Raw genomic sequence first — 12,225 nt, 5'->3', positions numbered from 1 at the left:
GCTTACTAGCCTTGATGATTCACATTCATTATTTTATTCCATCCAGACAACAGCTCAAAAGACAATACTCCTGCTATCACTTGCTTAAAAATAAGGAAACTGAGGCTTAGACAGTTAGGTTAAAGAAATTACCCTAACCATATCTATATTATTATATGGTAATAAAACAGATTCTTGAAGCTAGATCTCCTGACTTGAAATACTATGTTTTCATTACAAGTATACTGTGAGGTTATGCCTTTTCAGTCAGAAATAACCTGTTGATATAGTAAACTATTCTATCCGTTTTGGAGAAAATTATGCAAATCAGTGAGCTCTTAAGTTAAAAAAATGGGGGAGGGTTAATGACTACTTACTTTTCATTTGGATATTTACTTTTTGGAGGAATAAAAATATAGTTGTCCTTTTTTTAAAATTAAAGTTTATTGGGGTGACAATGGTTAGCAAAGTTGCATAGGTTTCAGGTGTACAATTCTGTAATATATCATCTATATATAACATTGTGTGTTCACCACCCAGAATCAGTTCTCCTTCCATCATCATGTAGTCGTCTTTTTTTAAGGAGTCCCATAAGAAAGTAGGGTTTTTCATGAAGTAGTAGGATTATAAAAGTTAACAATTTTTTTTTCCATTTATATTCTATGGCCCTGGCAATAGGTAAGCTGTGGTTATATTATGGAAGATAATACTGCAAGAAAATGATAGACTACTACCATTACTTAAGAGAAGATCTTTGAAACTGCCATTGGTTGGCAAAGTAGTATCAATATTAAGAAAGCAGACAGTGACATTCTCAAAATAGAACAATGTTGTTTTTTCATTGTTCACAGTTATATTATAAATGGTTTGAATATTTTGGAAGAACCGATCAGTTGATATGGTTAACATGATTAAATGACTTATTTATTTGATGCCTAACTGATGGAATGTATTGTGCACTGGGGGAGCTCACAGGCTAGCCCGAAGTGCTCACATTTCACATGAGGAAATAGAGAGACACTAAGTTATTTGCTCCAGATCGTATACAAATTATGTTGCAGATTCCTGACTAGAACTCATTACTTCTGATTCCAGGTCTAAGGTCCTCTTCCAATAAATTATCTTACCTGATTTTTTTCTGACTGTTATTCAGTCAAAACCTTGGGTCCACACATTTAAGATTTTAGCACATCCTCTGATGGAACACTCTTCAACAGGTAAGACATTTAAGAACAGAAAGGCCTAGTATTATAAACACGATTGCAAAGAGAAGTCCTAAGCTGACAGAAAGAGAAAATAATAAATGGCACCTTTTTCATCTCTAAACTCTCTAATACCAAGAAAACACCTTAAAGCCCTTGCCTTGGGTAAAAAATATTTGAGATGCCAAATCCAGTTATCAATTCATCTCTGTGTGTCGGGAAGGATTACTACAGTTAAGTATCTTCTAAGCCTGCTTATACCCAGCATTGCTCCTAAAGTTCCAATAAGAGTGCCTATTTTTATTTTTATTTTTGAAGTGACACGAACCTGAGAAGAGAAAAAAAAAATACGTTTAAGCTATTCTTCAAGGCTCATCTCGATGAAGTTATTTTGATGGTTTAAAAAAAAGGAAGCAAGCAACAGCTAAATTAGATAGTCTTACTCTCACAGTCTCTGAATACAAATAACAAATGATTGTGATGTACTTACTGAGTTTGATAATCAAATGTGAAATCCTGCTTATTTATACAGTTACTATGTCCTAGAATTGAAAATAGGAACAACTAGTCACAGAGGAGCAGTTTTAATATTTTGTTCACATCTTCATATAAGAACAAACAAGGAAGTCTCCTTGCATGCATAGTGCATACAATAAGGAATTTTCACATGGTCAACCCATGTACTCAGTAATGCTGCAGAGATATACATAAAGGTTTTTATTAAGTACTTAATAGTACTTATTGAATAAATATAATGGGGTACTTCCGAGTCAGGTAGTATACTGTTGATTCTACTATATACGGCGGGTGCTTCATTTTAAATATCTTTAAAGGGTATACTGTGACTCTTTTCTAGGGTATATAATGCCTGCAAATAATTATCAATAGCACTCCTTGCATCCACAAAGTATTCAATATCATTGAATATGAAACAATGGCCACCATCTTAAAGAACATAGACTTATTTTTCATGACTTTCACTGCAACATACTCTGCAACAATAAAATTAACATTTTCCAAACCCCTTCTTGTTTTCAGTTCCTGATTACTCACATGACTCAAACCACTTAGGTTTTAAGTTTTAGATTACTTCTTTCTACATTCAATTACCACATCAGAAGGTTCATAATTGACTTGAGATCCCTCATCTCTCTACTTGCCACAACACCACCTGCGTTACAGTTTGAGGAATTTTGATGCAAGCATAGAGGAAATTATAGGTTCTTGGTCATTGTGCTTAAACCCTTTTTAAAAAACTGAAGATCTCACATCAACAGAATTCTATACATATTTCTAAGAAAGATCAGTTACATTTGAGTTTTCAGTTTTTACAAAAATTTCTATTCTTTCTTATAGTCATCAACCAGAAGATACAAAATAACGCCAAAATAAGAATAGAAAATTAGCATGATAGAAAAGAAACACACATATAATCAGACTTTGGGGGTCAACAAGGTAAATCAAGTTTTGTAATTTTTCTAATGGTTATTCTGTTATTCTTGTGTTAGGTAATAGTATTGTTGGAACAGTAAGCCTTTAACATCTGTGCACTTTGGATCACCTTAAGCCAGCTGGTTCCTCTCAAAATTGCTCATCTTTTGTTCTTACTATGTTCTGACCTGGGCCTCTAGCCTTAAGACAGCTATGTGCTTTCTGCAGCCAGGATATCCTCTTGAAGACTGTCAGACAATTTCAAATGATTGATGTGCTATTCTGGTGTTCTGGTATTTTTCCCTTTAGTAAGTCTCCAGTAAATCTATAGCTCATTCTCTAAGAATGCTAATTTGATCTACTCTTACTTAACTTCATGCACATTTTTCTTGTTTTCCTGTATCTTTGGAGGCAAGCTTGACATTTATAACACAGTGTGTTTCTAAAATAATTTTTTACAGTATTACGTATAAATAAAACACATTCCCTACGAAAGGAAACAGTTCACGCATTGAACTCAGTTGACTCTCTTCCCTACAGAATTGTGCTATGTATCCATTCTGCAAACCTGAAGCATGATTTCTGAGTCTATTGAAAATTAGATATCATTGACCCACTTGCCCTTTACTCCTTTTTTCCTACTACTCCTTACTATGCTTACTTTTGTTTGGATTCTGCCCTATATACCGTCCCTCATGACCAGAGGCAGCCAGTGTAGGGAGGCCTGGACACCCCTACTTCTGAAAGCCATTTCAGGTTCTGCTCCAGAGGATCCCTGATGGGAACGCTCATCTCACATAACTCGTGTCCCGAACTGAGTCATGGTCTTCTGTCAGTCAAAGGCCAACCAAGGCAGCATCTGGCTCTTTTGGGCTGTCAAGCTTGTTCCTTCCTACAGAGATGTTTTCACATAAAGACAGACCTCCATGAACCTCACGGCATTAAATCTAAACCTCTTGCCTTAACACATATTGTACCATGTTTTCCGACCGATCTCATGATTGATTGCCATTTGGGGGCCTTATATGGCCTCTCATTATGAGGCTTAGAACTGAGTTTCTGGCTTCAACTTTTTGCTTTCATTCTTGACCATATTTGGACTTTTCCTCATCACACCTCCCTCAGTAAATTGCTGGGCCACTATGGTGTCCTGAACCCTGTAACTACCTCAACACAGCCCCCTGCAGGAAACACATCCAACATGTCCAACCTGACTCCAAAAGTAACACCCGACTCCCAAAGTAAGACCTAGATATTCTATGAAGGCTAGCATTGGGTCAACCGACAAAACTAGAAAAACATGTCACTTGTATGTATGTAAGACAATACTACTTGTATGTAAGACAATATTCTTATTCTTAGAAAAAAATACACACTGAAGTAGATAAAAGGCCATGCAACTTACTCTAAACGGGTTCAGAAAAAACATGTGTATACATGTATATACACATACATAAAATTACACATAATATATACATGTTATATATATATATACACACACATTATATATATACACACATAGTATATATACATATATATATATACACACATACATATATGCAAAGAGAGAGAAAGCGAGCACACTTATTTGATAAAGTAAATACGGTAAAATGTCAATGACATGTGAATCTGGATAGAACATATATGAGTCTTCTATGTACTATTCTTATTCTTGCAATTTTTCTGTAAGTTTGAAATAATTGTAAAATAAAACCATGAAGAAATGAAAGTTGTGCTTTAGAATGCCAATAGCTTCTACCATATCAGGATACAGTCAGCTATGGTGAGGGGGTTGGGAAGACCTGAGGCAGGCAGGGGAATTTGTGCAGTAGACAGAAATCTCTTAATTGAAGTGCCTGGTGGTCAGAAGGCGAAAGAAAATACTTGGATAAGCCATAATTGGAAAGGCAATTCCTAAAGAGACGTGAGTACATACATATGTCCAGAGAAGATTTCTTTATTCTTTATAGATCATAAACATTTAAGAGTTGAAATATTTGTATTTTATGGAGATGTGTAAAAATGACTCTGTGTATTAATGTCTATGTTATTTGTACTTCTATCCACTAAATGTAATAAATGTAACTTGAATGTAACAATAAGAGGATTAACACTATGGATAGAGTTAATATGTGCTTATCTGAAACTTAGCAGATAAAGAGATTCTGCCAAAATAAACTAGCTGAAAGTGAGAATGGACATTCAAAGTACCTTATTGTGTTACTGGAACATCTGGTACTAACACTGTCAAGTTTACATATGTTCTCAAATACTTATTTATGTAACAATCAAATGCTAAGCATTCCAGCTGCACTTGTAAACTTTTTATGAACTGAAGTCATATGCACAAGCTCAGCTAAATATACTTGACAGAGGGAGGAGCGTGAGGAAACTATTAACTCTCAAAACTGAAGTTTGATTGCAGTCAGCCTTCTGGCAGTCTCGTGAACCAGTGTTTGGTAAGAGAGCAGAGCTGCTGGCTCATGTGAGATTCATTTCACTCTAGTAGATAGACTCTGAAATATCTAATCAATGGGTCAAAATCATGATTTGGCATCTACTTTTTTTGTGCTATAAAACTCAGAAAATAAAATCATATGTAGATAAAAAAAATAGAGCAAACGACATGATGATGTAAAGTCATTATGAAAAGAGTACTAAAGTAAAAAAGTATTTTCCTCAACATATCCCAGAACTAGCACAGTTAGTCTGCTTGATAGGAGCAATGCATAAATTAGAAAAGATAGCATAAATAGAGGAGGTGTTTTAGTACCGTGATCATCCAATATGACTCCTAATGAAAGCTAGTGTGAAACTTGCCTCCTTAGAAGTTTTCTCTACATTCCCACAAGCGGTTATGTAGTATCATCTTTGAAAATACATAGCAGTTTTCTAACTTTTTTTCTATACAAACATATAATTGAAGATAATTACAAAATAATTTTTATCTTCAAAATATCAGAGGGATTTGTGTAATGTAAAGATAGTTTTTTAAACATCATCAAGTAGACGGCTTTCCCCATGATTATTATCCAAGTTTAGCAATTTGTGTTCAGTGCTTTGGGACAAGAAAGAAAAAAAAATTAAAAATTGAAAAGACAGGAATGACATTTAGATCTGCCTAAAGTACAGCTATCTGAAATGTTCTCTTGTTTTGACTTATTCCAGAAGGAAAACTTGAAACAATGAGTAAATGAGTATAAGTTACAAAAAGGCATATTTTAGCTCAACATAAGGATTTTTAAAATAGAGTTGTCCAACAGAATGGATTGTTTCAGGAAATGATGAGCTCCTTTGCTAAAGATATCCAAATTGAGACCGGATGAGCATATGCCAAGGATGCTGCAGGAAACATTTCTACACTGTGTGGGAGGGTAGCCAACAGAAGATGATGTCTTAGGTTCCTTTCAACGCCAAATTTTATAATCTTATGACTATTCCAACATGAATAACTGCTGTAATGATACAAACTCTGAGGCCTGCTTAAGTAAATGAAAAAGAAAAAAAAATACAACAAATTAACTTTACTTGGGTTCCAGGGAAAGCAGACTAGATGAAGAAGTTTTGTTTTTTTAATGCTGAAATAAGGAGTTACAACATTCTACAAGTATATACTTTATGATGCATACAATTATTTTATAAAATTTAGTACAAACAATGAAGCATGAATTTCTCAAAGATACCGTGTTTCCCCGAAAATAAGACATAGCCGGACAATCAGCTCTAATGAGTCTTTTGGAGCAAAAATTAATGTAAGAGCTGTTATGTCATGTCATGTCATGTCATGTCATGTCATGTCATGTCATGTCATGTCATATCATATATCATATCATATCATATTATATAAGACCCGGTCTTATATTATAGTAAAATAAGACCAGGTCTTATATTAATTTTTGCTCCAAAAGATGCATTAGAGCTGATTGCCTCGCTAGGTCTTATTTTTGGGGAAACAGGGTAAACAACCTAAATAATAAGAAATCATTTGCTTACTTACTGAATTATGCAAGACAGGAGAATAAGAAGCTAAGCATAAAGCTAATGAAGAATAGATAGATGATTGGATAAAGAAGATGTGGTATACATACCCAATGGGATACTATTCTGCCATAAGAAAAGATGAAATAGTACCATTTGCAACAAACGTGGATGGATCTTGAGATTACGATGCTAAGTGAAATAAGTCAGACAGAAAAAGTCAAGAACCATATGATTTCACTGATATGTGACATGTAAAACTGAAAACAACAAAAGAACAAGACAAATTAAGAAATAGAAACTCATAGACACAGACAACAGTTTCAGTGGTCACCAGAGAGTAAGGGGAGAGGGGCTGGTAGATGAGGGTAAAGGGGATCCAATATATGGTGATGGAAAGAGAACTGACTCTATGTGGTGAACACACGATGTGATATATAGATGATGTATTACGGAATTGTACACCTGAAATCTATGTATCTTTACTAACAATTGTCACCCCAATAAACTCTAATTTAAAAAAAGAAAGGGAAAAAAAAAAGAAAGGAAGAAAGAAAGAGCTGAAAAACAGAAAAAGAAAAAAAGAATTGAGCAAAGTTTTCACCAGTCTCACAGTACTATGGAGGAAAAATAAAAACACTAGAGTTCAGAAACTTGCAAGGAGCAGAAAGATCCTGATTAAAAGCCCCAGGATCTCAATTAGGAAACCAGGTGCTCATATACTAGAAAAGCAGAGACAAAAAGAGGTCGATTGACATTGCCAAATCTGCAAGTGAGTCCCAGAATTAGAATAAGGTCATCTGCCACTACTCTATTGGCCATTAAGATCCATAGAGAAAGATAACAGTTTAGCAATCAAGCAATTATAATATTTGGCATTAACACACACACACACACACACACAAAAAAAAAAAAAAAAAAAAAAAAAAAACAAGACAGAAGACAAAACCAAATCAATAGATGACCGATTTATTGGAATTATCATGTTGGATAAAAAGAGCTATAATTAATGGGCTCAAAAATAAATGTCATGAAGAATTTATAGATTCTTGACAGCTAGAATTAATTTTAAAAAATCAAATAGAAATTCTAGCACTAAAAATGTAATAACTGAAATTAAGAATGCAATAGGTGGATAAGTAGAATATTGGAAGATGAAAAGAGGATACGTGATCTGGAAGAAATACCAAAAAGTATTTGGGCTGAAATTTTATAAATAAAAGGGATAAAAATGCTAAAATAGTTTATAGTTTTAATATAAGACTGATAAAAGTATACCTAATTGGTATCCCAGAAGGTGGAGAAGAGAAAGAAAAAAAAAAAAAGAACAGAAAAAATTGAAAAAATAAAGGCAAAGAATTTCCAAAGTAAAAGACATCAAGGTAAAGAAAATCACACCACATCACATCATAGCAAAACTGCTTAAAACTAATGACAAAAGGGGGAAAACACATTGAAAACAGACAAAAGGAAAAAATAAACCTTACCTTCACAGGTAAAGAAATAAAAATAATAGTTGATTTCTCAACGAAAATAAAGACATATAATGGACTGACATTTTCAAGCTGCTGAAAGAAAACTGTCATGCAAGGATTTTATACCCACCAAAAATACCCTCCAAAGTGAAGGTGAAATAAAGATATTAGCAAACCAACAAAAAGCAAGTGAAATTGTTCCAGTATATCATCACTAAAATAAATAAAAATGTGAGTTCTGCTGGCCAAAGGAAAATGATTCCAAATGGAAACAGAAATTCAACAGGAAGAGTAAGGATGTGGATAAATATAAATAAATACTGATCATACAAAATAGTAATTATGATGTCCTCTGGGCAATAAAACATATGTAAGACTAAAATGGACTTAAAATATTCCAAGGTCCTAGCATTGTCCAAGAAAATAAAGGATGGGAAAATATATAACATAGAAACACTAACAAAAAGGTTGGTGCAGTTATTCTACTTTTAAAGTGGATGTATAATAATAATAATAATCCATCAAAAAGATTAAACAATTCTAATTTTGCTTTCACATACCTTCAAATATTTGAAGCAAAATTTGAACAAACTTAAAGGAGAGGACAAACACATACAACCACCTCTTTCAATTACCGGTAAAGAAAGAAAAGGAAAAAAATCAGTAAAGATACAGAAGATCTAAAGAATACTTATAATAAACCTCTTTTAATTGCCATATATATGCAACACTGAACTCAACAATGATAGAATACACATTATTTATAAGTGCATATGGATTATTTACCAAAACTGATCATGTGCTGGGGCATAAAGCAAGCTTCAAGAAATTACAAGAAAATAAAATCATCTAGAGTACATTCTTTGACCATTTAATTAAACTAGAAATGAATAACCAAAAAATAAATATTGTTGTTTCAGATCCTAAATTAAGAGTACAACAAATATGAACCACCAGAAGTTTTCCACTGTAGAAACTGATGCAAAAATCATTTTAAATGTCTAAAACTGTACCATAAAAATCAATGTATATTTATTTTTAGTTAATTACTAAAAAAGTCTGTAGAGCATGTGTTTTGATTAACTTTTTACATATGAAACATAGAAATGCTTATCCTAATTGTTTTTGCCTATAAATCAAGTTCCCCCCTTTAAAGCCATCACTATATATACCTGGGATCACTAATATGATTAAGATTATAGTTGAATTGAAAATTTTGTTATTAAAAAAGAGCCAACTTGCCAACTTGCTTCACATATTTAGTCGATTACCACAAAAACAAGAACACCTTGAGCATGTTCGCTAACCTTGATAGACTGACTGCATGATCCAATGCTAGCAGGTGCCCAGGGAGAAATAATCTGAACATACAGGATCTCTTTGGGTTGACAGAGACCATCACCAATCTTTATGCTACTTTGGTAGATAAGGCAATCTATTGGGAAAATTACTTTTTCTGGTAACACAGTTTCCACACATACTCTGAAAAATAAAGAAAATTGAAAGGAACAAGGTAAAAGCCAAACCAAAAACCAAGGTAATCAATATGAAAAGGATCCTCTGTCATTGTTGAGACTCAAGGTAACTGATGAAAACTAGATCTCTCCGAATTCTACTGAAGTGACAGTAGAAATATATATGTGTATGTGTGTGTGTGTGTGTGTGTGTGTGTGTGTGTGTGTATTTTAAGGAGGGCGCAACTCACAGTGGCCCATGTGGGGATTGAAACAGCAACCTTGGTGTCATTAGCACCACGCTCTAACCAACTGAGTGAACTGGCCACCTGTAGAAATATAAATAGAAAAATATATCTGTAGTCATACTGCGAAGTTAGGGGAATGCTACTAGTATACAAGAACAGGAAGGAAGTTTTGAAAGGTATAACGCAGGATTGGGAAAGAAAAATTGAAAAAGCATTGCAACAAAATTGAGAATTTGCAAACCCAAAAGAGGAAAGAAAAGACATTACGTGTAACAAATTCTTACACGTTTCATCTCTTTGCCATTTTACGTGGGGTCAGGTGAAAATTAGTCCATTCAATCTTTCAGTTCACTATCCTGATCTTTGGCCTGTACTTCCTACTATTTAGCCTGAGTTATTTTATTTATTTATTTATTTTAAATCACTAACCACTTCATTTTCACAGCAACTTTCTAAAACGAAGCTGTTGGCCACCTGAATGTCACCAATAATATTAAATAAAATAGTTTTTAAGTTTTCTATTTCCCAAATTAACTTTGTTTCCACAAAGGTTACATTGCTTTATTTGTTGAGTTTGATACTTCTTTGTGCTTGTGTTGAATGCTTGGTTCTTACTGATCTATTTATATTTATGAGCAAAGGTCTTGATTACTGAATATTGTTACCTGGAGTGCATCTCAAGTGACCATGATCACCTGGCTCTGAGAGCAGAAACGGTTATATGTTGCAGGCCACAGCGTCAGGCCGGCTTGTGTACGTAGCATGTCTTTTGGGTGGGCACACTTCCTTTCCTTTTGATGCTTATTAATCAGGGAGACCCTACCTTATAAAAATCTCCCACATCATGTTTGGGGTTCTCATTTGAAAATCCCATATTTTGATTTCCACATGTGTGGCTTTATCCTGTACATAGTAGAGTCAGAACTTGGAAGGAAAGATAGAAAAACAGGACAAAGACTGAGAAAACCGGCTGGAAGCAATATAAAGAGAAAGCTAGTCAGTTGGGGAACAAAGCAGATATAATACTGAGTTTCAGAGCCACGGGGTGTGTGTGGGATGTTGTAATCTTAGCGTTGCCCATATACTGGAATGGCTGACAGATGTCAGGCGCCTAAGCCCCTAAGGGTAAAGAACCAGATGAACATTTCTGATCTCATCTGCCTAATGGGAAAAGAGCTTCTCATAGCTTGGGTCACTGTCTTCCACTGGTTCTGGGGCAGATGGGGCAGCCTGCTCATGGCTGGATGCTGCTCACCGTGGCCATCTGGAACGGGCCTCGGGCAAGGCAGACATCTTGGAGAAAGTACCAGTGTCCCTTGCTAATGCCCCAGTACTCTGAACGTTGCTCTATCTCATGCCTATGAAGTATCAAAGCATTCTCTTATTAGTAAATCATGTTCTGCTATTTACTAGTGATGAGCCTTGGGTTGTTTTAAAGAAGAATTATTTTTCTCTCTAAGCTTGTCAAGGAAAAAGTCTTTTTGCTTTATTTCTTCTTAAAAATATATCTCCCTAGTAGTGTTCCAGATAAAAATTATAGATCTATTTCTATAAAATTTCCTATAAAATGTGACTTTTCTGTCCAACTACTGGAATGCTCTGTAAGCAAACAAGACTGATTTTCTTTTCTTTTTTCACGTTTTAATTTGAAGGTTATGCATTTCAAAATAATTGGAAAATGTAATTAAATGTTAGTAAGTTTTCCAGGTTGGTCTTGTGTAGACAAAACAACAAAACATCTGGTGTTTGGTTATTTAAAGTTATGTATGAAACCATTTATTTTAAGGATGAGGAAAATGAGGGCAAATTAGACCATTTGAAAGTGACCATAGACTGGAGGTATAGAGGTGAACTGAGGGAGTAAGACAAAGAGTGTTCTAGTTCCACCACGATTCCTTCTTTACCTCACTGCCAGTGCCACTTTCTGATATCAATTATCCTCTTTTTATATCCCAGAATCTCTACTTCTCAAGCCTAACCATGAATGGGTTCGCCATTTGTGGATTACTGATAAGCATTGTTAAGAAATAGTAAGAACAGGTAAATAAGAGAGGGAAATTAAAAAACAAAAAAAAACAAAAACAACCACCTGTGATAATAATACATGTTAGGGAAGATGCAAACCACATACATTGGAAACACAATATGACCACTGTATCAATGGGAGAGACCACGATAAAGAGCAGATAGATTTCAGAGCCAGAGATATCACAGCATGAATTTGGGAGTGAGGATTACAGAAGATAACCAGAAAAGCACCTAGTTATCAGGCATTCAGGCAATCTCCCCTTCACAGGACAGTAACAGGTACATACCTTGCAGGCAGGCAGAGGTTGGACATGGTCACATATGCTGAGTTAGTAGCTGAGAAATCTTCCATGTTTTGCAGATAGAGAAGGACTAAAATAATATCTTTCAAATCCAATCTCTTAGGTTTAATAGTAACTGCAGAAGAAAA

General features: G+C 34.5%; 1 long non-coding RNA gene across 1 annotated transcript in view; it reads right to left on the bottom strand.

Moving 5' to 3' along the window:
- LOC117023880 (uncharacterized) overlaps nt 1–12,225 on the bottom strand; it is a 179,879-nt gene that overhangs the window by 153,997 nt on the left and 13,657 nt on the right. Inside the window, exons 2-3 of the long non-coding RNA XR_004423272.1 lie at nt 12,083–12,212; nt 9,373–9,547 (exon numbers count right to left, since the gene is read on the bottom strand). This is a non-coding gene — a long non-coding RNA (uncharacterized LOC117023880). The remainder of the gene's footprint in view (nt 1–9,372; nt 9,548–12,082; nt 12,213–12,225) is intronic.

The sequence above is a fragment of the Rhinolophus ferrumequinum genome, chromosome 6 (assembly GCF_004115265.2).
Source record: "Rhinolophus ferrumequinum isolate MPI-CBG mRhiFer1 chromosome 6, mRhiFer1_v1.p, whole genome shotgun sequence".
NCBI classification, from domain to species: Eukaryota; Metazoa; Chordata; class Mammalia; order Chiroptera; family Rhinolophidae; genus Rhinolophus; species Rhinolophus ferrumequinum.
This window is presented reverse-complemented; position numbering and strand designations above follow the sequence as displayed.